Genomic DNA, 25,052 nt, shown 5'->3' with positions numbered 1-25,052 from the left:
TTTAGTTTTCAAGATTTTAATACACAGTACAAAATCTTTGTTTAAAATATAAATATTGTACATACAATAAAATGTATACACTAAACATAAAATGTGGTTAGGGAAGATTTACTTTATGCTCTGTGGTGCCTTCATAAACATACAGATATATACAGAATACAACAAGACACAAATAATAACAATCACAATCTTTATTTATATAGCCTATCGACCTATCAACCTGTATTAGAAATGGGAAGGGGGGGGGGGGCACGCAGCAGGTAACGTGCAGCGGCCCACGCCAACACCACCATGAACAGAGGGAGTAGGACTGAATTCAAGGGATGATGTCCCTTTCAACACTTAAAATTGATCCAGGAGACCGAACATATTTAAACAACAATCTTTATATTTTCATCATAAATAAGACATCAAGGCATCAGTACATCACCATACTTCAAAGTGTGTTGCCAAAGTCCATAGAGTAGTTCACACGTTTACAGCGGTGGCTCCTTACTGAGACAATGAAAGTACGGTGTGTCGTGACGTTTCGGAGGGGAAGCTCCTTCCTCAGACACAAATAATAACAATAATAATCTTTATTTATATAGCCTATCGACCTATCAACCTGTATTAGAAATGGGAGGGGGGGGGGGCGCAGCAGGTAACGTGCAGCGGCTCACGCCAACCCCACCATGAACAGAGGGAGTAGGACTGAATTCAAGGGATGATGTCCCTTTCAACACCCCTCTTGTGTTTCCAGACAAGTTTCTGATTTTGTGTCCCAAGCTCCAGAGGTGCCACCTCCAGAATTTGTCATTGTGCCACTCTCTGACCTCATGCTGCTGCTGCCACCTCCATGATTTGTCATTGTGCCACTGTGTGGCCTACCATGTTGCTTGCCAAAAGCATCAGAAATATTAATATTGTAAGTCTGTTACTGGTCAGAATAGGAGCAGCATATAAGTAAACAGTTAAAAATTAATAACCTTTATTAAAGTCTATTAAAAGTGGAAATAATGCAAAAACTCACATATAGGATAACAGGCCCGAGGCCTAGACGTCCCAACACCCACACCCTAGTGAATCTATATATACACAAATATTTTAGTTAGGCGCATAAGGTTAAACACCTGCTTGAGACTAGCAGGGTTGCAATATGGGTACGAGCGAAAACATACCTGACCTGGGGGTACCTCAATGTTAGACCCACCAGTGATGTTGTTTGCCCATATGCTTGTCAATGTCCGTCTCAGTAGTAGGGCTTTGGAGGAGCCACCTCTATCTCTTCTGGAGGTCAGTGGGGAAGGGGTGTGACACCTTGTACTAGGCTTCCCCTATTCCCCAACAAGCTCCCGCCCTTACAAGGGCAGTCCCAAAAACTGTCCCTTGTGCTAAATGTTACGTCACACCTCCCTGACGCGTTTCCACAGAATGTTTCATCAGAGGGAGAAAACTTCATACATACATTGCCCTAAAAACAATAATTAAACTTATATCAGTACAAATATTGCATCCCCTATACCCAAGTAGGTTCCTTCTATCCGGCTCACCTTAGGTCAGTGGGGCAATTCCTTAAGCAATGGTCCGGTGGGGGAGGAGTGCCTTCACCCATCCATTTGCGCCTAGTGTCCACACCGGGTAATTGGCGTGTGACGCCTTTCCGGATGTGAGCTGCTTAAAAAGGGGGCCCGTCCTGCCCCTGTAACCTCATTCAAGTGTAATGGGGGCTTACCGGTTTGCCTTCAGCGCGTTCCCCATACCACGAGGAGCACACTTACCACGCTGGCAGTCAAACCGGAAGTGTCGCCCACGTCACTTCCAGGACGGCGGCCAAAGGTTCTAACGCTAAGGCGGTGCCATAGCAACGCCTTAGGAAGCCGTGCCTGCAGAGTTGCATCGCAGGCAACGGACCTTTACTCTAATAGGCCTGGTTAAAATCCACATAGCACAGGTACAGATTGTAACCTCGTAGCGCTACAAAGTTGTCATGACATAGTTGGTATTCAGGTAAGTCCCGATCAAGACTAAAAATCAATAATACATATAGTACGTTTAGGTCCAACCAGTAGAGATGAGCGAGCACTAAAATGCTCGAGTGCTCGTTATTCGAGACGAACTTTTCCAGATGCTCGAGTGCTCGTCTCGAATAACAAGCCCCATTGAAGTCAATGGGAGACTCGAGCATTTTTCAAAGGGACCATGGTTCGGGAATAAAATGTGTTATTTAATTGAAAAAGAATGTCTTCTGATAAGTTATCAGATGTATACAAACATCTGCAATCTATTCTTCACTGTTCCGCGTGTATATTATCTCCCGACAAGTTAGCAGATGTGAAGAACAGTGAAGAATAGAATAAAAACAGTGACCACAGGATCATTTAAGTGAAAAACACAGTGAAGAATAGATTGCAGATGTTCGGCACATCTGCTTACTTGTCGGGAGATTTGATGTCCCGGGATCCGCTGCTCTTCTTTCACTGAAGTCTCCCCGATCTCCGTTCGGCACCCCTATGTCTCCGTTCTGCTGCTCCACGATGTCTCCGTTCTGCTGCTCCCCTATGTCTCCGTTCTGCTGCTCCCCGATGTCTCCGTTCTGCCGCCCCATGTCTCCGTTCTGCTGCTCCCCTATGTCTCCGTTCTGCTGCCCCCCTATGTCTCCGTTCTGCTGCTCCCCGATGTCTCCGTTCTGCTGCTCCCCGATGTCTCCGTTCTGCCGCCCCATGTCTCCGTTCTGCTGCTCCCCTATGTCTCCGTTCTGCTGCTCCCCGATGTCTCCGTTCTGCCGCCCCATGTTTCCGTTCTGCTGCTCCCCGATGTCTCCGTTCTGCTGCTCCCCGATGTCTCCGTTCTGCTGCTCCCCTATGTCTCCGTTCTGCTGCTCTCCGATGTCTCCGTTCTGCTGCTCCCCTATGTCTCCGTTCTGCTGCTCCCCTATGTCTCCGTTCTGCTGCTCCCCGATGTCTCCGTTCTGCCGCCCCATGTCTCCGTTCTGCTGCTCCCCTATGTCTCCGTTCTGCTGCTCCCCTATGTCTCCGTTCTGCCGCCCCATGTCTCCGTTCTGCTGCTCCCCTATGTCTCCGTTCTGCTGCTCCCCAATGTCTCCGTTCTGCTGCTCCCCTATGTCTCCGTTCTGCTGCTCCCCGATGTCTCCGTTCTGCTGCTCCCCGATGTCTCCGTTCTGCTGCTCCCCGATGTCTCCGTTCTGCTGCTCCCCGATGTCTCCGTTCTGCTGCTCCCCGATGTCTCCGTTCTGCTGCTCCCCGATGTCTCTGTGCTGCTCACCGTGTTCTTCAATGTGTTCTTCACACATATATATTGTTCTTCACATACTATTTTGTTCGCACCGTTCCGCACGTATCTTCCGACAAGTAAGCAGATGTGCCGAACATCTGTAATCTATTCTTCACTGTGTTTTTCACTGTGTTTTTCACTTAAATGATCCTGTGTTCACTGTTTTTATTCTATTCTTCATTGTTCTTCACTGTGTTTTTTTAATTAAATGCTCGATCTCGAGCAGGAGAAATACTCGTCCGAGCAACGAGCCGTTTCGAGTACCTTAATACTCAAACGAGCATCAAGCTCGGACGAGTATACTCGCTCATCTCTACCAACCAGCGATTGCGCTTACAAAGTTAACACGACATAGTAAGTATTCAGGTAGGTCCCGATCACGCCTAGAGTCACTAGTATATCTCATATATTTAAGTACAACCAATGATTGTGCCCATATGCAAATGCATACAGAGCCGTTATAATCATAAATGAGAACATAGAAAGGAGGGCCGGCTGCACCGTGCTTCATGTCACTCTACCAACAATGGATGTCTCTTGGGAGCACTGTCCACTAAGGCAGCCATAGTTGTGGGATGTCAGTTTTTTATTTATATATAGATTTATTTAGATTGTTAAATAGAGCAATCCTATGTTTAAATAAAACAGGCATATTGTAACTGGAGATTGAGACCGCTAGGGGATACGGTGTTAAGCAAATATATCCATCTCGCCTCCCTCTGTAGTACCCTCCGGTCCCCGTCTCCCCCCCTGGGTGGGGGGGGGGGCACCAGTTCAATTTCTGTAAATTTAATGGCAGCAGCTTGACCAATGTGCCTGGCATGTATATGACGCGCTATTGGGGTGTCCCGATTGTGTTCAATATCGCCTAAATGGCTTCCAATCCTTCTGCAGAACTCTTGAATAGTTTTTCCTACATATTCGAGTCCGCAAGCGCATGTAGCCTTATATATGACTCCCTTGGATTTACAGTTAATGATATCTTTAATAGTGTATGTCCTATTGCTGTTGTTCCCGACAAATGATTTACCTGTCTTCAAGAACGGGCAGGCTACACACGCGCTGCATTTAAAGCAGCCGGTGTCTTTCGTTCAAGCCAGGTTCCTTTGGGAGCAGGGGCCGTGTAGTGGCTATGTACCACTCTGTCCCGTATCGATCTGCCTCGCCTAAAGGTCACCATAGGTCTGTTCCCAATAACATCCTCCAGGTCTGGATCCATCTTGAGGATGGGCCAGTGTTTAGCCAAGATTTCTTTGGCCATATCAGCCCCGTTATCAAATGTTGCAATCATCCTCATGACTTTCTGTACCTTGCTCGACTCCTCCTTCTTAGGGGTTAGGAGGTCCTGTCTATCTTTTTCCACTGCATGTTGATATGCTGAGCGCAGACAATGATCGGGGTATCCCCGTTCTCTAAATCTGCCCCTCAGATCATCTGCAAGTGTTTTAAATTCTTTTCTGCTACTGCAGTTGCGTTTCATCCTAAGGTATTGTCCCTTAGGGATACCCTTACATAGTGCTCTAGGGTGATTACTTTCCCAGCGTAATAGCGCGTTTGTGGATGATGGTTTTCTATATACTTACGTCTGTAGAAAGCCCCTACTGTCTTTCTTAATTAATACATCCAAGAATGGGAGTTGATGTTCCTCAATTTCGCAAGTAAAGCGTAATCCAATGTTGTTCTTATCCAGTTTTTTTACAAATGTTCGAAAGGACTCTTTGTCACCTCTCCACAAGACAAATATATCATCGATATATCTTAAGAAGAGTTCTACTCTCTCAATGTCCTCTGGGGGGGAGTCACCAAAAATAAAAGACTTCTTCCCCTGAGCTGGTGGTAGAACTTACGATCAAATAAAAAGAAATTATGGGTTAGAGAGAACTGTAGTAGTTCCACAATAAACATACTGTGGGGACCAAACTGCCTGCCTCTTGTAGATAGAAATGACTCAACTGCCTCTACTCCCTTATTGTGTGGTATTGAGGAATATAGGGCTTCCACATCTATACTCCCTAAATATACCCCCCTGTCTACCTGGATTCCTTCAAGGTGTCTCAGTAGATCTGTCGTGTCTCTAATGTATGATGGTAAAGCCACGACGAAGGGCCTTAAGATCTGGTCGATATATACCCCAATGTTTTGGCAGAGCGAGTTGACCCCGGAGACTATAGGTCTCCCTTTTAGTGGGTTTACACCCTTATGAATTTTCGGTAGGGTATAAAAGGTGGCTATTGTCGTGTATGTTGGGAGAAGAAATCTATATTCTGTTTATGATATCAACTTTTTCCCCAAGGCCGTTTTTAATATGCCATCTAGTTCTTTCCTATAAGTTGGAGTGGGGTTCTCATTCAAGATCTCATAGCCAGTTTTGTCTTTCAGTATACCTAGACATATCTGATGGTATTGTTTGTTATCCATCACTACTACATTCCCGCCCTTATCTGAGGGCTTTATCGTAATGTCTAGATCTTGTTCTAGTACCCTCAGTGCTGTCATTTCCTGTTTAGATAGGTTAAATCATCTATTGCCTTTAGTCAATGTTCGCAGGTCGTGCTCGACCAATTCTACAAAGACATCTATGCATGACACGTCTGTTTTGGGGGGCATAGCTGTGCTCGTCCCTCTCAATGGCGTGAATGGTCCCAGACCCCTTATGTTTGAGTCCTCTTCCAGACTCTGTAGCAGTCTGACATCCTCCAACATTTCTATCGGGATGCCTAAATCCATGCTTGTTTTCTTATCCTTCCTTTTGAAAAAATTATGCCCCCCTAGTCTTCTGGCAAATAAATGTAAGTCTTTTGTCCAAGTGAATGAGTCAAAGTCTGTAGTGGGGACAAAATTGAGCCCTTTTTTCAGGACTTCTATTTCCTCTACGGTCAGGGGTCTTGAGGACAGGTTTATCACCTGGGATTCTGAGGTGGATTTCGATTCCTCAGGGGGTAAGCTGTTTCCCAAAAATGCTGTTAAGAGGATTTTTGTGTGTATGTGTTAGACCTTCCCCTTCCTCTCCCTGTTCCTCTGGATTTCTGTCCACCCCTTTCCCCCCTTCCTCTACTCTCTGTTTCTGATAGGTCCGTATCAGTAGATGATAGGTCTGTTTCAGCCTCCCTATTTGTATTGGTGGGGGTCAGGATGGTGTATGCCCTATTGTCCCTAAAGTCCTGTAGATCCCTTGTGAATTGTCGATGTTTTCTATCTTTAAGATGGTACTGGAATTTTTCCAAGACCGACTGTAACTGTGACTCCTTTTTTGCAAAGTCCGGTTCCCCAGAGAATTTTTTAACAATATCAATTTTCTATGTTCTCATATATGATTATAACGGCTCTGTATGCATTTGCATATGGGCACAATCATTGGTTGTACTTAAATATATGAGATATACTAGTGACTCTAGGCGTGATCGGGACCTACCTGAATACTTACTATGTCGTGTTAACTTTGTAAGCACAATCGCTGGTTGGACCTAAACGTACTAGATGTATTATTGATTTTTAGTCTTGATCGGGACTTACCTGAATACCAACTATGTCATGACAACTTTGTAGCGCTATGAGGTTACAATCTGTACCTGTGCTATGTGGATTTTAACCAGGCCTATTAGAGTAAAGGTCCGCTGCCTGCGATGCAACTGCGCAGGCGCGGCTTCCTAAGGCGTTGCTATGGCACCGCCTTAGCGTTAGAACCTTTGGCCGCCGTCCCGGAAGTGACGTGGGCGACACTTCCGGTTTGACCGCCAGCGTGGTAAGTGTGCTCCTCGTGGTATGGGGAACGCGCTGAAGGCAAACCGGTAAGCCCCCATTACACTTGAATGAGGTTACAGGGGCGGGACAGGCCCCCTTTTTAAGCAGCTCACATCCGGAAAGGCGTCACACGCCAATTACCCGGTGTGGATACTAGGCGCAAATGGATGGGTGAAGGCACTCCTCTCCCACCGGACCATTGCTTATGGAATTGCCCCACTGACCTAAGGTGAGCCGGATAGAAGGAACCTACTTGGGTATAGGGGATGCAATATTTGTACTGATATAAGTTTAATTATTGTTTTTAGGGCAATGTATGTATGAAGTTTTCTCCCTCTGATGAAACATTCTGTGGAAACGCGTCAGGGAGGTGTGACGTAACATTTAGCACAAGGGACAGTTTTTGGGACTGCCCTTGTAAGGGCGGGAGCTTGTTGGGGAATAGGGGAAGCCTAGTACAAGGTGTCACACCCCTTCCCCACTGACCTCCAGAAGAGATAGAGGTGGCTCCTCCAAAGCCCTACTACTGAGACGGACATTGACAAGCATATGGGCAAACAACATCACTGGTGGGTCTAACATTGAGGTACCCCCAGGTCAGGTATGTTTTCGCTCGTACCCATATTGCAACCCTGCTAGTCTCAAGCAGGTGTGTATCACATTATGCGCCTAACTAAAGTATTTGTGTATATATAGATTCACTAGGGTGTGGGTGTTGGGACGTCTAGGCCTCGGGCCTGTTATCCTATATGTGAGTTTTTGCATTATTTCCACTTTTAATAGACTTTAATAAAGGTTATTAATTTTTAAATGTTTACTTATATGCTGCTCCTACCATGTTGCTGGCAGCTCCAGAATTTGTCAAAAACCAGGGCAGGCTAGTGGAGCCCTTTTTGGCAGCATTTCACCGGATAATCCTCCTTCCCGGTTCTTTTCTACTTTCCACTCCAAGAGCTCCCTGGACCTCGCGGCTAGGACCCACTTCCATGAGCCCAGATAGGGGAGGGTGGTTTTGCCAGTAACCACCAGAAATGCTCCAAAGAAGGCGCTCAAGGCATAGCTGGTCTTAGAGAGCCTAGAGCCTAGGCAAAAGCGGACTCTAACCTTGAGAAGGCTTCTTCAGTCGCTGAGGAGCAGTGGCGTGGATTGGTGCCCTTCTTGGTGAGCGCCACAATCGGAGACACCAGAGTGGTGAAATGTGGAATAAACTGGCAATAATAATTTGCAAAACCCAGGAACCTCTGAATGGCACAAAGACCTTCTGGGCACGGCCATTGTAGAAGTGCATACAGTTTAGCAGGATTCCTCTGGAAACCTTTGTCAGAGATTATGTAGCCGAGGAAAAGAAGACTCCGCTGGTGAAACTGACATTTCTTGAGCTTGGCGTAGAGACGATTAGCCCGAAGGTGGCCAAGAACTTGCTGTATGTGAGACTGGTGGGTCGCATGATCTGGGGAGAACACCAAGATGTCATCTACATAGACCACAAAACACGTATACAGCAGATCTCTGAAGATGCCATTGATGAATTCTTGGAACACAGCTGGAGCATTACACCATCCAAATGGCATCATAAGGTACTCAAAATGTCCACAATGAGTGTTAAACGCTGTCTTCCATTCGTCACTCTTCAGGATTCAGATGAGGTTGCAGGCCCCATGAAGGTCCAGCTTGGAGAAGACCTTGGAACCACACAGGCGGTCAAAGATCCATGTGCCATAGTCAATACAAGGACGGGGGGAGACATCCTTCTTCGTCACAAAAAAGAATCCTGCGCCAGCCAGGGTGGAGGATGAAACCTCTCTGCAAGTTCTCTTTAATATACTGAGTCCTTAACTGGAATTACAATCATGGGAGACCCAGCAGGAGAAATGAGGTGGAGTGTGGCAGCAAGTAAAAGGACAGTCTTTTCTTATGAAGAGCTCCTACTTGCAGAGAGATAGGCTTGGCGTGGTACCAGACCAGATTGGAGAGAATTTGTCCACTGACTGAGGAAATGATGAGGGGCTACTTGAAAGGAACCACCGGAATGTGATGCTGGGAGACCAGGGCGGCATCCACAAATTTCCCCACAGAGCCGGAGTCCAAGAAATCTGAGACCTGAATTTGAGTGTGGGTGCTGAAGCTGAAGAGCACAGGAATGGTCAGGCATGGAGAAGCTTTGCTTACACCTAGAACCCTTTGCTTCTCCCAAGAACCCTAGGAGCTGGCATTTCCCGGATGTTGGGGACGGACCGGACAAGCCCAAATGAAGTTCTTTGGACTGGCAAAGATTTTCCTGACATTGTCTGGAACGTTCCTGGAGGGAGAGTCAGGCTTTGTCCAACTGCATAGGCCCGTCTATAAGCAATACGGCTGAAAGCCGGAGCGGCCTGTGGAAGGCAGGGACCAAGCAAGGTAGACGTCGAACATGGGCTGGAGGATACTCATGAGGTAACTCCTCAGCGCGCTACATGAAGCGCACGTCAATCCATGTGGCCTGTGTGATGAGACCACTCAGAGTAGATGGCAGATCACAAGTGGCCAATGCCTCCTCAACTTAAGGTGAAAGTACTTTTTTAAGGTTGCAGTGAGGGCCGCATCATTCCAGGAGAGTTTAGAAGTCAGGGTACAGAACTGAACAGCATACTCTCACACGGATGAATCTCCTTGGCACAGGTTCAGCAGCGCAGTCTCAGCTGAGGAGGCTCATGCAGGTTCTTCAAACACTGAGCAGAATTCCGCCAGGAATGCAGTGTGAATAGCCGTTACCCGTTCCCCTCTGTCCCATGGAGGGGTAGCCCAGGCCATGGCTTTCCCGGAGAGAAGACTGACAATGAATTCCACTTTGGAGCGTTCAGTGACAAATTGAGATGGTATAACTTCAATGTGCAAGGAGCACTGAGTGGTAAAGCCACTGCACAGCTTGGGATCCTCATCATACATGTCGGGCATAGACAGTCTTAGCCTAGGTCCATCAGCAGGTAGACAAGCCAAGGTAGCAGGGGAAGTCACAGGAGTACAATCATGGCCATAAGTTTTGAGAATGACACAAATATTATATTTTCACATGATCTGTTGCCCTCTGTTTTTTTATGTATGTTTGTCAGATTTTTGTATCACATACAGAAATACAAGTGATATCATATTATGGGTAACAAAAGCTTTTATTGAGTTTATTGTCATAATGAGTTAATGCAGCAAGTCAATATTTGCAGTGTTGACCCTTCTTCTTCAGGACCTCTGCAATTCTACCTGACCTGGCTCTCAATCAACTTCTGGACCACAATTTGTTGGTTTTAGTTTGTCCACCCTTCTCTTGATGATTGACCACAAGTTCTCGATGGGATTAAGATCTGGGGAGCTTCCAAGCCGTGGACCCAAAATCTCTATGTTTTGTTCCCTGAACCATTTAGTGATCACCTTTGCTTTATGGCAAGGTGCTCCATCATGCTGGAAAAGGCATTGTTGATCACCAAACTGCTCTTGGATGGTTGGGAAAAGTTGCTCTTGGAGAACATTCTGGTACCATTCTTTATTCATGGATGTATTTTAGGCAAGACGATGAGAGAGCAGATTTCCTTGGCTGAGAAGCAACCCCAAACATGAATGGTTGCAGGATGCTTTACAGTTGGCATGAGACAAGACTGGTGGTATCGCTCACCTTGTCTTCTCCGAACAAGCTGTTTTCCAGATGTTCCAAACGATCGGAAAGGGGATTCATCAGAGAAGATGACTTTTACCCAGTCCTCAGCAGTTTACTCCCTGTACCTTTTGCCGAATATCAGTCTGTCCCTGATGTTTTTTTTCTGGAGAGAAGTGGATTCTTTGCTGCCTTCCTGCACACCAGGCCTTGCTCCAAGAGTCTCCACCTCACAGTGCGTGCAGATGCACTCACACTTTCCTGCTGCCATTCCTGAGCAAGCTCAGCACTGCTGATAGCCCGATCATGAAGCTGAAACACTTTTAAGAGACAGTCATGGCGCTGGCTGGTCCTTCTTGCCGGTGAGTGCCATGTTCTTCCTATTCACTAGATTGTTTGACTACTAGTATTATATTCCAAGACCTCGAAATTTATCACGAAGATAATCATTTCAGCACAAAAACCCATTTCAAAACAGTTAATTCCAACAATTACCTCAATTATTCTAGTGTGCATCATAAGAAATGGATAAAAAAATATCCGTTTTCACAAAACAAAAGAATACGAAAATCTGCACAAATGTAAACGATTATGATATACAGGCACATATGCTGAGAGATAGATTCCTTGAAAAAGATGTCCCGATAGCATATTGAGAACAGCCTATAGAAAAGATAAATTATACAGCCAAAAGGAGTGTATAGAAGCAAACATACATAAAAAAGAATCTAATATCCAACAAGAAACAAATTTTATTACTGGGTATAACTCTAGACATGAAAATATAAGGAAGATCCTGCAAAAACATTGGCCAATTCTTAAGACGGATGTATAGCACCTCTCAAACTGCCCTAAAATCATCTATAGAAGAGCAGCCACGATCAAGAACAGTCTGGCCCCAAGAATACTTAGGCAACACAAAAACAAGAATGCCAAGACCAATAGCCTTGTCAAGAAATGCAATAAATCCAAATGGTTGTGCTGCAATATAATTAAAATAGGATCGATTTTCAAATCTCAAAATACAGAAGAAACCTTTCAAATTAAACATAGAATGTCATGTGATGCTATGTTATTTATTTAATTGAATGCCGGATTTGCCATCTCCAATAGATTGGATGAACAGTAAAAACACTCCAAAGTCGACTAAATAAACATAGAGAAAACATTCGAAAAATTTTTTTCATTACATGGAGTTTCCAAACATTGTACATTATGTCACCCCCCAAAAAAGTGCTCGATCTCAATTATGCCAATCAATCACATCACAGTACCCAATAGATTCCCAGATTTCTGTAGACAGGAAGTCTATTGGATGTACAAGTTTAGCACGCTAGCGCCAAATGGCCTCAATGAAATCCAAGAAACAATCTTGTAATATGTACACACTATATGGCACTTTTCCAATATGATCTACAACAACCTACCTAGTAGTACCTCCTGTTCCTTTACTTGCAGCCACTGTTTCTGGTTGGCATTCATCACGTGGGGTGTCATATAGACAAGCCGGTCTGCTCTTAATCTATCCGGACCATCCCGGCCAGTATTACCAGAACAGTTCTCCATTCTCTTATACAAAAAACATAAAAAATAAATGTTTTTTTTTAATAATATAACATGCAACTGAAAACAATACTATAAATATAGTACTGCATTAGATAGTATCGTAACAATATCACATATCATATTTATTCTTCACAGTAATCTCCCATATATATCTCCAATTTCCAGTAAGTTTATTACTAATCCAGAATAACCACACTTACTTACATCCAAAATCTAATCTCCGGTATAAACATCAGCTCGAACACTCATTCACAGTCTACCACAAAATGTCAGTAAAGAGCCAGGTTCAAACAAGAAATACTGGTAGAATTTGACCCTCATAGGCTTCCGTACTTGTAGTTTTCTGTGCGCCACCATGTTTGTAGTTCTATTTTCTCCAGTAAGCGATCAGGAGAAACAAAAAATAAACGGTGTGTGTGTTTTAGATTTTATATATTCATATATGTAACACTATATAGGCCACTTATCAAATTATTGAAACTACTGAAGTACTCGAGGACTAATTTTAACGTAATTGGAACCACGACATTTCCGGTCACTTCCGGTGAACGATTAATGAACTCTTATAAATTTTGTGCTAAAGAATAGACACCTATGCATCTGATGAAACGCTTGGCACAAGCGCGAAAAGCGTTATTCTATTTTAAATAATCTTTTTTATTGAATACGAATGTTTTATGTAAAAATTACAACAACACGAGGAAGCCAGTGTCATTATTTAGCGTTCCAAACTGGGGGAGAAAAAATGCACCCTTCTATCGGATGCCAAAGAATACACATTTGAGGGACTGCATCTCCACTAAGAAGGAGATAACAGAGGAACGCGGCAGTGGCACCAAGTCTTCAGATAAGCTCTACGGGGAGTTGTGCCCTTGATGCACAACTCCACCAGGTGAGTGTAATATTACACCATCATAATTAATATTTACACCAAGGGTATTAAACCATAGGAGCGCTTTCTCTTTTGTCTCCCCATCTATTATTCACAATTATAAAACCTGATGCAGTAGACTTTGTAAAAATTAACATTTGTATCATTTTCAAAACTTTTGGCCATGACTGTAGTCTCAGGAGTCTGGTGCAGAAGCTGAGTGGAAAGCAACTGTTGCAGCAGGACGGTGACTTGCCGAAGCAGTTCTCCTAAACTGTGATTGCTGGACCACAACGCTAGTAAGATGAGCCAGTTTCAGAAGGAGCACCTTGGCAGGGTCTATCTTAACGTCAGGATTCAGGGTTATTGAACCCCTTGGACGACCTGTCTTCACCAGAGCTCGCCGCAAAGCAGGATGGTCTTGCTGCAGCATGGTGTCACTAGGTTGTTTCACAGGGGCCACTTGCCCACAGTGGCAGCCAAGGTCGAAGTACAGAATCAGCGGGTGATCAGTCAGGGACAGGCGGATGGTCAATACAGGTGGCAAGGATGCAAAGTCGGGGACGGAGCAGGAAGTCAGGGCTGGCAGCAAAGGTACAAACTTAGAGTCATGTTCGGGGTCACAACGGGAGATCAGAGTACAGAAGAAACGCAGGGGAAGCTTTCTCATTGGCATTTTGCTTATGTTTGAAAACACAATCCAAAGGCTCCACTCGTGATCATATATCATGGTAACACTGTGTTTCGAACATGTTAACTAATGCAAAGTAAATGCAATCTTACCTCAACGTGCAGGTAGAGCCTTTGGATTTTGTTTCAAAATGCAACCAAAATCCTACGTGTGAACATGGCCCCAGGGTCTCTACAAACACTTCAAGGCACCTGAAAACTATCCTGCCCTACAAAATCTCAATGTTTCCTTCCCTTCTGCGCTTCGCCATGTGCCCTGACAGTGGGTTACATCCACATGTTGGGTGTCCTCTTACTTGGAAGAAACTGCCCAATATATTCTAAGATGCATTTTCTACTTTTATTCAAATTATGTGGGTAAATTTTGCAGCTCAATGAATGTATTAATGATAAATATTAATGAATTCCAAATCAAACCTTCATTTTGTTAGAATTTCTGTAAAATACGTAAAGGGTTAACAAGCTTCCTACCTGTTGTGGGGGCTTTCTATTGACAGAACTTCCAAATGAACTGGTCCCTAAAATAATTGATTCTAAAAAATTTTTGAAAATCTGAAAGAATGCTGTTCGATATGTGATCTTTCTATAGCGTCATAATAAAACAAAAGGACACTTTTAAAATAACACCAACACAAAGCATAGATATGATACATTTTAGTTAGCACTAATTTGGGTAGGTTTGAAAAACAGAACATTTTGAAGTTTAAAAATAGCAAATTTTTTTTCAAAATGTTTACCACATTCACCTTTTTTCATAAATAAAATGTTACTATGTTAAATATATCAACCAAAATTTCCCACTATTTTAAATTACAAAATGTAATGGAAAAACAAACTTAAAAATAGGCCATGGTCATCAAGATGCAAATAAGTTTGGTCTCTAAGGGGCTAAAAGTGCACACCAGGTTAAATGGAAATCCAATATCCCTTTTAGCCAATTTAGGAGGATATGTAAAAATTGCTCCAATACGGATACTTTCAGAAACCAAAGTATCATCTTGAAGCATCATTTCAAAGAGAAAGGCTTCCTCTGAACACTTAGTGGAAGCAGCTGATGTGCGAGCCATCACTTTAAGCCAAGGAGAATGTGTAAAAACCTTCTCTTAAAAATAATAATAAACATCAAACCTCAAATACATTCTCCAGTTTCATAACTTAATACAACTGTAATCATCAGACACTCAACAATATCCTAAAAAAATCCTGGCCAATACTTCAATACTTCTAAATGATCCCTATTTAAAAAAAAAAAAAATCTTCCAAAACAACCAAAGATTACATACAGATGCTCACATTGAATGGAATGTGGCTCCTAGCAAACTGTGCAGGAATAAAGAATTTAACACATATTTCTCTCTTCCCCAAAATCGTTGGTAGCTTTAAATGCAGCTGTGATGAACATACAGGTATAAGGCCAGATGTTGTCCTGTTCATCAAGCCACCCATATCCCTCTCCTTCCCCCAGCCTCAGCTTAATTGGCCTAATTGAGCTAGGATCTTTACGATCACTCCAGGAGGTGTAGCTTCAAAGGACCATTGCAGCTGAATCATCTCCATGCATCCCTCCCCCCCAATTCTCAAACAAAGAGCCATAAAAACTCTTAAACCAATAGGTTGAATATGGATAATTATGGAGTGACGGTCCATCTCACCAGAAGAACAACTACATAGTCCAATTCCTGGGACTATAGCACCCTTGGCTCCAGATATATCAATATCTCTGGATAGGACCATAGCAAATGGGTCAGGTTTGGTATCAATGTGATCCAGGGATTCACCCAAATCCAATGATATTAGAACCATGACCCTATGACTTTCTCTTGAGAAGCTATGGCTTCTCCAGCGCTCTGGTTGCCAGGTAGGAGGGATTAATGACCCCTCCTGTTGGGAGGGCTGAGGTGTGACTCTACCTGATATAATCAGGCACCTCTAAGGCCGCCTTGTCTTTTGTCTGGGAACCATTTTAAGAGCAGAGAAGGATCTTAAGGTGTGAACTATCAAGTTCCATTAGGCACAGACAAGGTAACAAACTTACTGAACCTTGTATTTTGTAACTATATATCTCTACTGTTAATATTGTTTTGTCTAGTGTGCCCTTAAGGCAATTAAATATAAAATCTAATCTGTGTTGCTCTTTTATCTCGATCCACGAATCTCACGTCCCCGTTTCTTGTTTCTATACACGCTACAGGGTTGGTTCCTCACCCTATATAATCCCGTTACGGACTGAGCTTAAATTAAAGAATAACTGGTGGCAGCTCCATGAGTTCAGGGCTGTGATTTATTGTTGTGGCATATCCGGAATTTGTGCGGACAACTTTAAATCACTTCCTGCGCCTCTCAGAACCCGTGCGTTCTGGGAGTGTCTATAAAAGGATAACTAAGTGACCTTGCATACCCCTCAGGGGTCCGTAACGTCACAGTTTCCATCACAGCGGCCATCTAAATTCTAATTGCTGCTCCAATTTCCAGAACCACAGCAAATCATTTATCAGCAACCAAACAGGAGAAGAGTTCAAAATGAACCAGTTCATAAATTGCTCTTCGACCATACGTGATTTATCTACTAGAATGTTCTTGTGGACTACAATACGTGGGCCGAACTTGCCTAAGTTTACGTACTCGCATGAACGCCCACCGTAGCAATTAAACCAACGACTACTTAAAACATACTGTTTCACGCCACACAGCAACTCACCATGAGAACTTAAAAACATATTCTTAATCTCCAATTAAGCATTCAGCAGTAACTCCTGATTTATCACTTTCTCACCCAATGTTTATTCTTATATCTAATATATACACAATCAGTCCATTTTTTCTATTCTTCCTAACTTTTCTTTTCCAATTTTATGTCCCTATTTTATGGATCATCTATATCAAATAACCACAGCTCCCTCTGGCGTTCATGCCACTTAGATAAATCTTATGAAAGCTTGAAACGGATCTTTTTGGATTCTCTACCCCATTGTGTTTGTTCAGGGAATCAGACCAGCCCGTTCTTGATTACAAAAACCTTTGCCGGGCATGTCGTTCAAATTAATCTCCTGGACACATGCAGGACTGAAATCAGGAGTTTGGTATGTCTACTACACATTTGTCCTTATTTTCACCACTTTATATCTGCCTACAGGCAGCCACACTAGTGATCCCACTAGTCCCTACCCATGATCTATTAATACAGTAATTTATTCATGATATATATTTATCACTTTTGGACAAACGTTCTATATTTATACGTTTTTTATAACTGACCCATGCTATTTATCTTTTCTGATGAATTTTAAGTTGTCAATATCTATTTTTCATGCTCTGTGTTTATACTTTTATCATGACTATCTATATCAATGATAATGCTAAAATCAATTAAGTAATACAGAATGGCCACTTTTTCTTCACTATGTTGTCCTGCTGTTTGTTGTACTGTGTTCTTTTCTTATGTTCATAGAGAAATTCCACTTGAGAAAGGGGTATCTGTTAATCCCCGAAAACCCATTGTGATCCCTTGTTTTTATATATGTTTAATAAACTGTCCTTTGATTATAACTGAAATCTACCTTTTTAGAATCATATTCATCGGTGTGCGCCTTCCTTTCTCCCTTTCAAGACGTAGGCTTCACCCTTGTAAATTATCTCTCACACCTATACTACAGTTGTGTCTTAATATATATATGTATATATATATATATATATATATATATATATATATATATATATATATATATAATGGTCTCATTACAATGACCACCCTATGAGCGCTCTTTCTCCCATTTTTTACTGCTATTTTTTCTAGGGGAAAAATAAGGATATCATCCAAATAAACAACATACTTACCCAGTAAATCCCAGAAGATAATTTTAACAAAGTGTTAGAAGACAGCAGGAGCATTGCACAAAACAAATGGCATACAAGTAGAGATGAGCGAACATACTCGTCCGAGCTTGATGCTCGTTCGAGCATTAGCGTACTCGAAACTGCTCGTTGCTCGGACGAATACTTCGCCCGCTCGAGAAAATGGCAGCTCCCGCCGTTTTGCTTTTTGGCGGCCAGAAACAGAGCCAATCACAAGCCAGGAGACTCTGCACTCCACCCAGCATGACGTGGTACCCTTACACGTCGATAGCAGTGGTTGGCTGGCCAGATCAGGTGACCCTGGGATAGACTAGCCGCTGCCCGCGCTGCTCGCATCATTCTCTGTCTGAATGCCGTCAGGGAGAGATCTGCTGCTGCTGCAGGGATAGCGTTAGGGTGTTATATTAGCTTAGTGTAAGGCAGGAGTGAGTCTACAAGAATCCAACAGCCCTCCTTAGGGCTAGAATAGCGTTATATATATATTTTTTTTTATTTGCTTGTGGCTGGGCTTGCTGGCACTAGTAGTGCAGCTAGTACCATATTGTGAGGAATTTGCAGGGAGACTTGGGAACGTTCTATTTAGCTCTTAGTGACACATATATCCATCTCAAACACCTAAGTGGGACAATTTATTAGGGGTTGGATTTCAATTAGGCACAGTCTGCCATTTCCTTTTTATTTTACGTTTATTTTTTCATAACTCAGCGTCATCTCATCAGTGTGCTTTCATACTTGGTTAGAAAATAGCCAAAGGAGAATCCAAACGGCTTACTTACGCCTACAATAGCGTTATATATATTTTATTTCTGGTTGATCTGCTGGTGGCTGTCCTTGCTGCAGTGCATATACTAGCCAATTGTGAGGAATTTGGAGTGAGACTTGCGACCGCTGTGTTTAGCGCTTAGTGACGCACATATCCATCGCAAAGACCGAAGTGGGATAATTTATTAGGGGTTGGATTTCAATTAGGCACAGTCTGTCAGTTTCTTTTTATTTTACGTTTATTTTTTCATAACTCAGCCTCATCTCATCAGTGTGCTTTCATACTTGGTTAGAAAATAGCCAAAGGAGAATCCAAACGGCTTACTTAGGCCTACAATAGCGTTATATATATTTTATTTCTGGTTGATCTGCTGGTGGCTGTCCTTGCTGCAGTGCATATACTAGCCAATTGTGAGGAATTTGGAGTGAGACTTGCGACCGCTGTGTTTAGCGCTTAGTGATGCACATATCCATCGCAAAGACCGAAGTGGGATAATTTATTAGGGGTTGGATTTCAATTAGGCACAGTCTGCCATTTCCTTTTTATTTTACGTTTATTTTTTCATAACTCAGCGTCATCTCATCAGTGTGCTTTCATACTTGGTTAGAAAATAGCCAAAGGAGAATCCAAACGGCTTACTTACGCCTACAATAGCGTTATATATATTTTATTTCTGGTTGATCTGCTGGTGGCTGTCCTTGCTGCAGTGCATATACTAGCCAATTGTGAGGAATTTGGAGTGAGACTTGCGACCGCTGTGTTTAGCGCTTAGTGACGCACATATCCATCGCAAAGACCGAAGTGGGATAATGTCAGGCATGGCTCTGCTATTCCCCATCTAGTTTGCCTTGCCCTTAAGTTTGCCCTCAGTTAAGATGGTGGATGTTGTCTCAACCGGGTGCCATCTTACTTCCTGTTTGGTATATATTTCCTGTCCTGCTCAGTAGACATTGCTTGAGTATTGTGTTTAGCTCCTGCTTGGACAGTCCTCTTGCTTGGAACTCCTTCTCCGGATTGTTCCTCCCTTCTGCTTGCTGAACTACTCCTCCCAGATTGTTCTCCTGGCTTTTGCAAGTTCTGATTACCTGCTTGTTGTAGTACTACAGTTCCCAGCCTGCTCACTGCACCTCCTGTGTCCACCCTTGGTGCTTCCAGTGTCCTGTCTAGTCCGTGCTATTGGATTCCAGCAATATATCACCAGTATCGTGACAGGATACTCAAGCCTTAAAGATGGAGTCCGCCGGGACTGGAAACTTGGAGGTTCATATTAAACAACTCCAAACTACTGTGACTAATATGCATACTGAGATGCAGACTTTCAAAAATGCATATGAAGCCTTTAAAGGACAGTCCAATCACAACACCCAGGTTTATGGACAAGCAATTCAAGATCTACGGAATACTGTGCAGACGCTGTCTGATCGGATAGCCCATTTGGAGAATCAGACTACACCACAGATCCCAGCAGCTACAACAGTGCCTAAATTGCCACCATTCAGATTTGGTGGAGACCGCGACAAATTCCGGGGATTCCTCAACCAGTGTCGCTTATACTTTGCTGCAAATCCTACTCTGTTTCCTACGGACAAATCTAAAGTCTTGTGTATAATTATGTTGTTGACACATAAAGCCATCGCTTGGGCAAATCCATTAATTGAGACTGAAGATGCCCGGCTGAACAACTTGAAGGACTTCATCGATGCCATGAGTCAGATGTTTGATGACCCCAATCGTGCTGCCACAGCTGAAGCATCATTACTAGTCTTACGCCAGGGCAGACGCCAAGTCACTGAATATGCAATGGATTTCAAGAGGTGGGCTGTCGACACTGATTGGAATGATGCAGCAAAATTATCTTTTTTCAGAAAAGGGCTCTCTAGCTCCTTAAAAGATGAACTTGCTTGTGCAGAGGCCCCCGTAGAATTGGATGCCTTTTTTAACCATTGCATTCGAATTGACACCCGACTGTCTGAACGAAGACAAGAGAAATGGGCTACCTGGAATCCTGATATTAATCAACCTTCCTCTCTCCCTGTCTCTATCTCCAGGGAACCCCAAAGGAAAATTTCCCGGGAACCAGTGAGTGAGCCTATGCAAGTGGATTCCGTATCTCGAAGGGAAAGCAGCGACCGAAGGGAGCGTAGGCTGCGGGAGAACTTGTGCCTTTACTGTGGGAAGTCGGACCACTTCCTTATCAACTGCCCTAGCCGCCCACGGAAGTTTGTAGCAGCCCTTGCGGATCCTGACTTTTCTGAGGTGGAATCAACTGCTTCCGAAGCTGAATTACCTGAGAAGACAGTAATTCATTCCATTTCTTCAGTGGCTCCTCATATTAAGAAAGAAAATAAAGACTCCCATTGCTTTCTACGAATTAAGCTTCTGATTAATTCTCAGTGGATACCCACCTCTGCTATGGTGGACTCCGGAGCTAGTGGCAACTTCATGGACCTCTCTTTTGCTTTGAAGCATGGGGTAAAATGTTGTAAAAAACTTTCGCCCATGGTAATGGAGACTGTGGATGGTTCTCCACCGAGTTCAGGGCCAGTGGATCAAGAAACAGAGCCACTTGAAGTCATTATAACACCCCATCACCGTGAAGTTCTACCATTCCTATTAATTTCATCTCCACATTTTCCGGTTATCCTAGGTTTGCCCTGGTTACAGGCACAGAATCCTGTTATCAACTGGGAAACTAAGGAAGTAAGTTTCCCAACAGGTGATGCTCCTCTGGCACTCCAGTCTGAACAAAGTCGTGAGAAGTCAGTACAGGATGTCAAGACAAAAGAATTACCTCTTGTATACAAGGAATTTGCAGATGTCTGTGATAAACAAAATGCAGATAAGCTCCCTCCACATCGACCATATGATTGCCCCATAGAGTTGCTTCCTGGTGCTTCTATACCTTTTGGAAACATCTACCCTTTGGCAGGCCCAGAACTACAGGCCCTTAAGGACTATATAGAAGAGAATCGAGCTAAAGGGTTCATCCGTCCATCTTCCTCGCCAGCAGGGGCTCCCATATTCTTTGTAAAGAAAAAAGATGGCTCACTAAGACCGTGCATCGACTACCGTGAGCTAAATAAAATTACTATTAAAAACCGTTATCCTTTACCACTGATCCCCGAGCTTCTAGAGAGAGTACGACATGCAAAAATCTTCACCAAATTAGACCTACGTGGCGCGTATAATTTAGTCCGCATAAGACCCGGGGATGAATGGAAGACAGCTTTCAGATCACGTTATGGACACTTTGAATATCTCGTTATGCCCTTTGGCCTATGTAATGCCCCAGCCACCTTCCAACATCTTGTCAATGATATTTTCAGAGATCTCCTGGACCAGTTTGTAGTTATCTACCTAGACGATATCTTGATCTTTTCCAACTCGGTGGTAGAACATCAACGTCATGTGATGCTCATTTTAGAAAGATTAAGAAAGAATCATCTCTACATTAAGATTGAAAAATGTGAATTTCATCAGACTGAGATCCAGTTCCTCGGCTACATAATTTCGCCTCACGGATTACAGATGGACCCCAGCAAGATCAAAGCAATTATTGAATGGCCTACTCCTAAGAACTTGAAGGATGTACAACGTTTTATAGGTTTTGCCAATTTTTATAGACGTTTTATTAAAAATTTCTCAGAAGTAATCGCCCCTATCACACAGCTGACTAAGAAAAAGAATGTTTTTGCATGGTCTTCTGAAGCACAGGAATCATTTTCTCGGCTAAAATCCAAATTTACGACAGCTCCTATATTAGTTCATCCCGATCCAGAACTTGCTTTCATCGTAGAAGTAGATGCTTCAGACTGCGCCATAGGAGCTATTCTGTCACAGAGAAGAGGAGAGAAAAGCTTATTGCACCCCTGTGCTTATTTTTCCCAACGCTTATCACCTGCTGAGAAGAATTATGATGTGGGGAACAAAGAATTGCTAGCCATCATTGCAGCCTTTAAGAAATGGAGACATCTTCTTCAGGGAGCCTCACAGCAAATAATAGTTCTGACTGACCACCGTAACTTGGAATTCATGAGATCTGCCAAGTGTTTGTCCCCTCGTCAAGCGCGTTGGAGTCTGTTTCTCAATCAATTTAATTTTGTGATCTCATATAGGCCTGGTTCCCGTAATGGTAAAGCTGATGCTTTGTCCAGAATATTTTCCAATGACTCTTCTACAGTTCCACCAAAGACCATCCTTCCTGAATCTAATTTTGTTGGAGTAATTCATAATAAAGACTTGCTTGAAGAAATACGAGTAGCCTATGACACCGACACTTATTATCTGTTATCTCGACCACCAGATGACTTACATCTAATGCTTAAAAACAAGATGTGGACTCATGGGCAACAGCTGTATGTACCCGAAACAGTAAGATTAAAGATTCTACAATTAGTCCACGATTCAAAATTAGCTGGTCACAGAGGAGTACAGAAGACGCAAGAATTCTTAGCCCGTTTCTTCTGGTGGCCCAGTTATAAAGGGGATGTAAGAAAATATGTCAAGTCCTGTGATATTTGCGCGAGATGCAAGACACCACGTTCCTCACCCACAGGCTTATTACAGCCTTTGGCAGTCCCCTCTCGTCCCTGGGGTTCTATATCTATGGACTTCATTGTAGATCTACCCCCATCTAAAGGTAAAGATACTCTCCTGGTAGTAGTGGACCGGCTCACCAAAGCTGCACATTTCATTCCATGTACGGGTCTACCTTCTGCTAAACACACCGCTGATTTAGTAGTCCATAATGTGTTCCGTCTTCATGGAGTCCCTGATGAAGTTGTCTCGGATCGTGGAGTGCAATTCACATCAAAATTTTGGCAAAGTTTCTGCAAGGCACTTGATATCAGAATCAATTTATCAACCGCATTTCATCCTCAGTCTAACGGGCAGACAGAACGCACAAATCAGACTCTTGAACAGTATCTCCGGTGTTATATTTGCCACTTGCAAGATGACTGGATAGATCTGCTCCCGATTGCTGAGTTTTCCTATAATAACACTCAAAACGCTTCCACCAAGCAAACTCCTTTTTTTGCAAATGTAGGTTATCATCCAAATATCCTTCCAAGATTTCCCACCATGGCATCTATTCCTGCGGTAGAGGAAAGGATTTCTATGCTACAGCAAAATTTGGAGTTATTGAAAAAAACACTAGAGACCTCCCAAGACAATTACAAGAAGACTGCAGATAAGCACCGTAGACCAGCACCAGTTTTTAAGATTGGGGATAAGGTATGGCTGTCCACCAAAAATCTGAACCTTAAGGTTCCTTCATCAAAACTGGGACAGAAATTTGTCGGACCTTACAAGATTATGGGGATAATTAGTCCAGTAGCTGTTCGACTCAAGCTCCCGCAATCTATGAAGATTCATCCTGTTTTCCATGTATCTCTTTTAAAGCCCGTCATACCCAATCCTTTTCCAGAACGAGAATTTCCTCCTCCCAATACTGTGGAGATAGACGGAGAAGAACAGTTTGTGGTGGAGAAAATCTTGGACTCAAGAATTTTTAGGAACCGCCTACAATATCTCATTAAGTGGCAAGGTTATGGACCTGAAGAGAATTCCTGGGAACCTGTGAATAATGTTAATGCTCCTCGACTGATCAAACAGTTTCATCAAAGACATCCTAATAGGCCGAGTAAAGTGCCGTCCAGAGGCCGCTGTTGAGGTGGGAGTAATGTCAGGCATGGCTCTGCTATTCCCCATCTAGTTTGCCTTGCCCTTAAGTTTGCCCTCAGTTAAGATGGTGGATGTTGTCTCAACCGGGTGCCATCTTACTTCCTGTTTGGTATATATTTCCTGTCCTGCTCAGTAGACATTGCTTGAGTATTGTGTTTAGCTCCTGCTTGGACAGTCCTCTTGCTTGGAACTCCTTCTCCGGATTGTTCCTCCCTTCTGCTTGCTGAACTACTCCTCCCAGATTGTTCTCCTGGCTTTTGCAAGTTCTGATTACCTGCTTGTTGTAGTACTACAGTTCCCAGCCTGCTCACTGCACCTCCTGTGTCCACCCTTGGTGCTTCCAGTGTCCTGTCTAGTCCCTGCTATTGGATTCCAGCAATATATCACCAGTATCGTGACAGATAATTTATTAGGGGTTGGATTTCAATTAGGCACAGTCTGGCAGTTTCTTTTTATTTTACGTTTATTTTTTCATAACTCAGCGTCATCTCATCAGTGTGCTTTCATACTTGGTTAGAAAATAGCCAAAGGAGAATCCAAACGGCTTACTTACGCCTACAATAGCGTTATATATATTTTATTTCTGGTTGATCTGCTGGTGGCTGTCCTTGCTGCAGTGCATATACTAGCCAATTGTGAGGAATTTGGAGTGAGACTTGCGACCGCTGTGTTTAGCGCTTAGTGACGCACATATCCATCGCAAAGACCGAAGTGGGATAATTTATTAGGGGTTGGATTTCAATTAGGCACAGTCTGCCATTTCCTTTTTATTTTACGTTTATTTTTTCATAACTCAGCGTCATCTCATCTGGCATAGCAGTGTGCTTTCATACTTGGCTAGAAAATAGCCATAGCAATAGGATAGCATTGTTTGGTTTTAAAAACTAAAAAACACAAAAAAAACCCTAAAAAAAAAACAAAAAAAACAAAAAAAAAAGTTAAAAAAAATATTAAAGTTATATAACTTTCATTTTCAAAATGTTTAACCC

The sequence above is a fragment of the Engystomops pustulosus genome, chromosome 4 (assembly GCF_040894005.1).
Source record: "Engystomops pustulosus chromosome 4, aEngPut4.maternal, whole genome shotgun sequence".
Classification (NCBI taxonomy): Eukaryota; Metazoa; Chordata; class Amphibia; order Anura; family Leptodactylidae; genus Engystomops; species Engystomops pustulosus.
The sequence above is the reverse complement of the archived record's forward strand: the minus strand, read 5'-3'. Positions refer to the sequence as shown.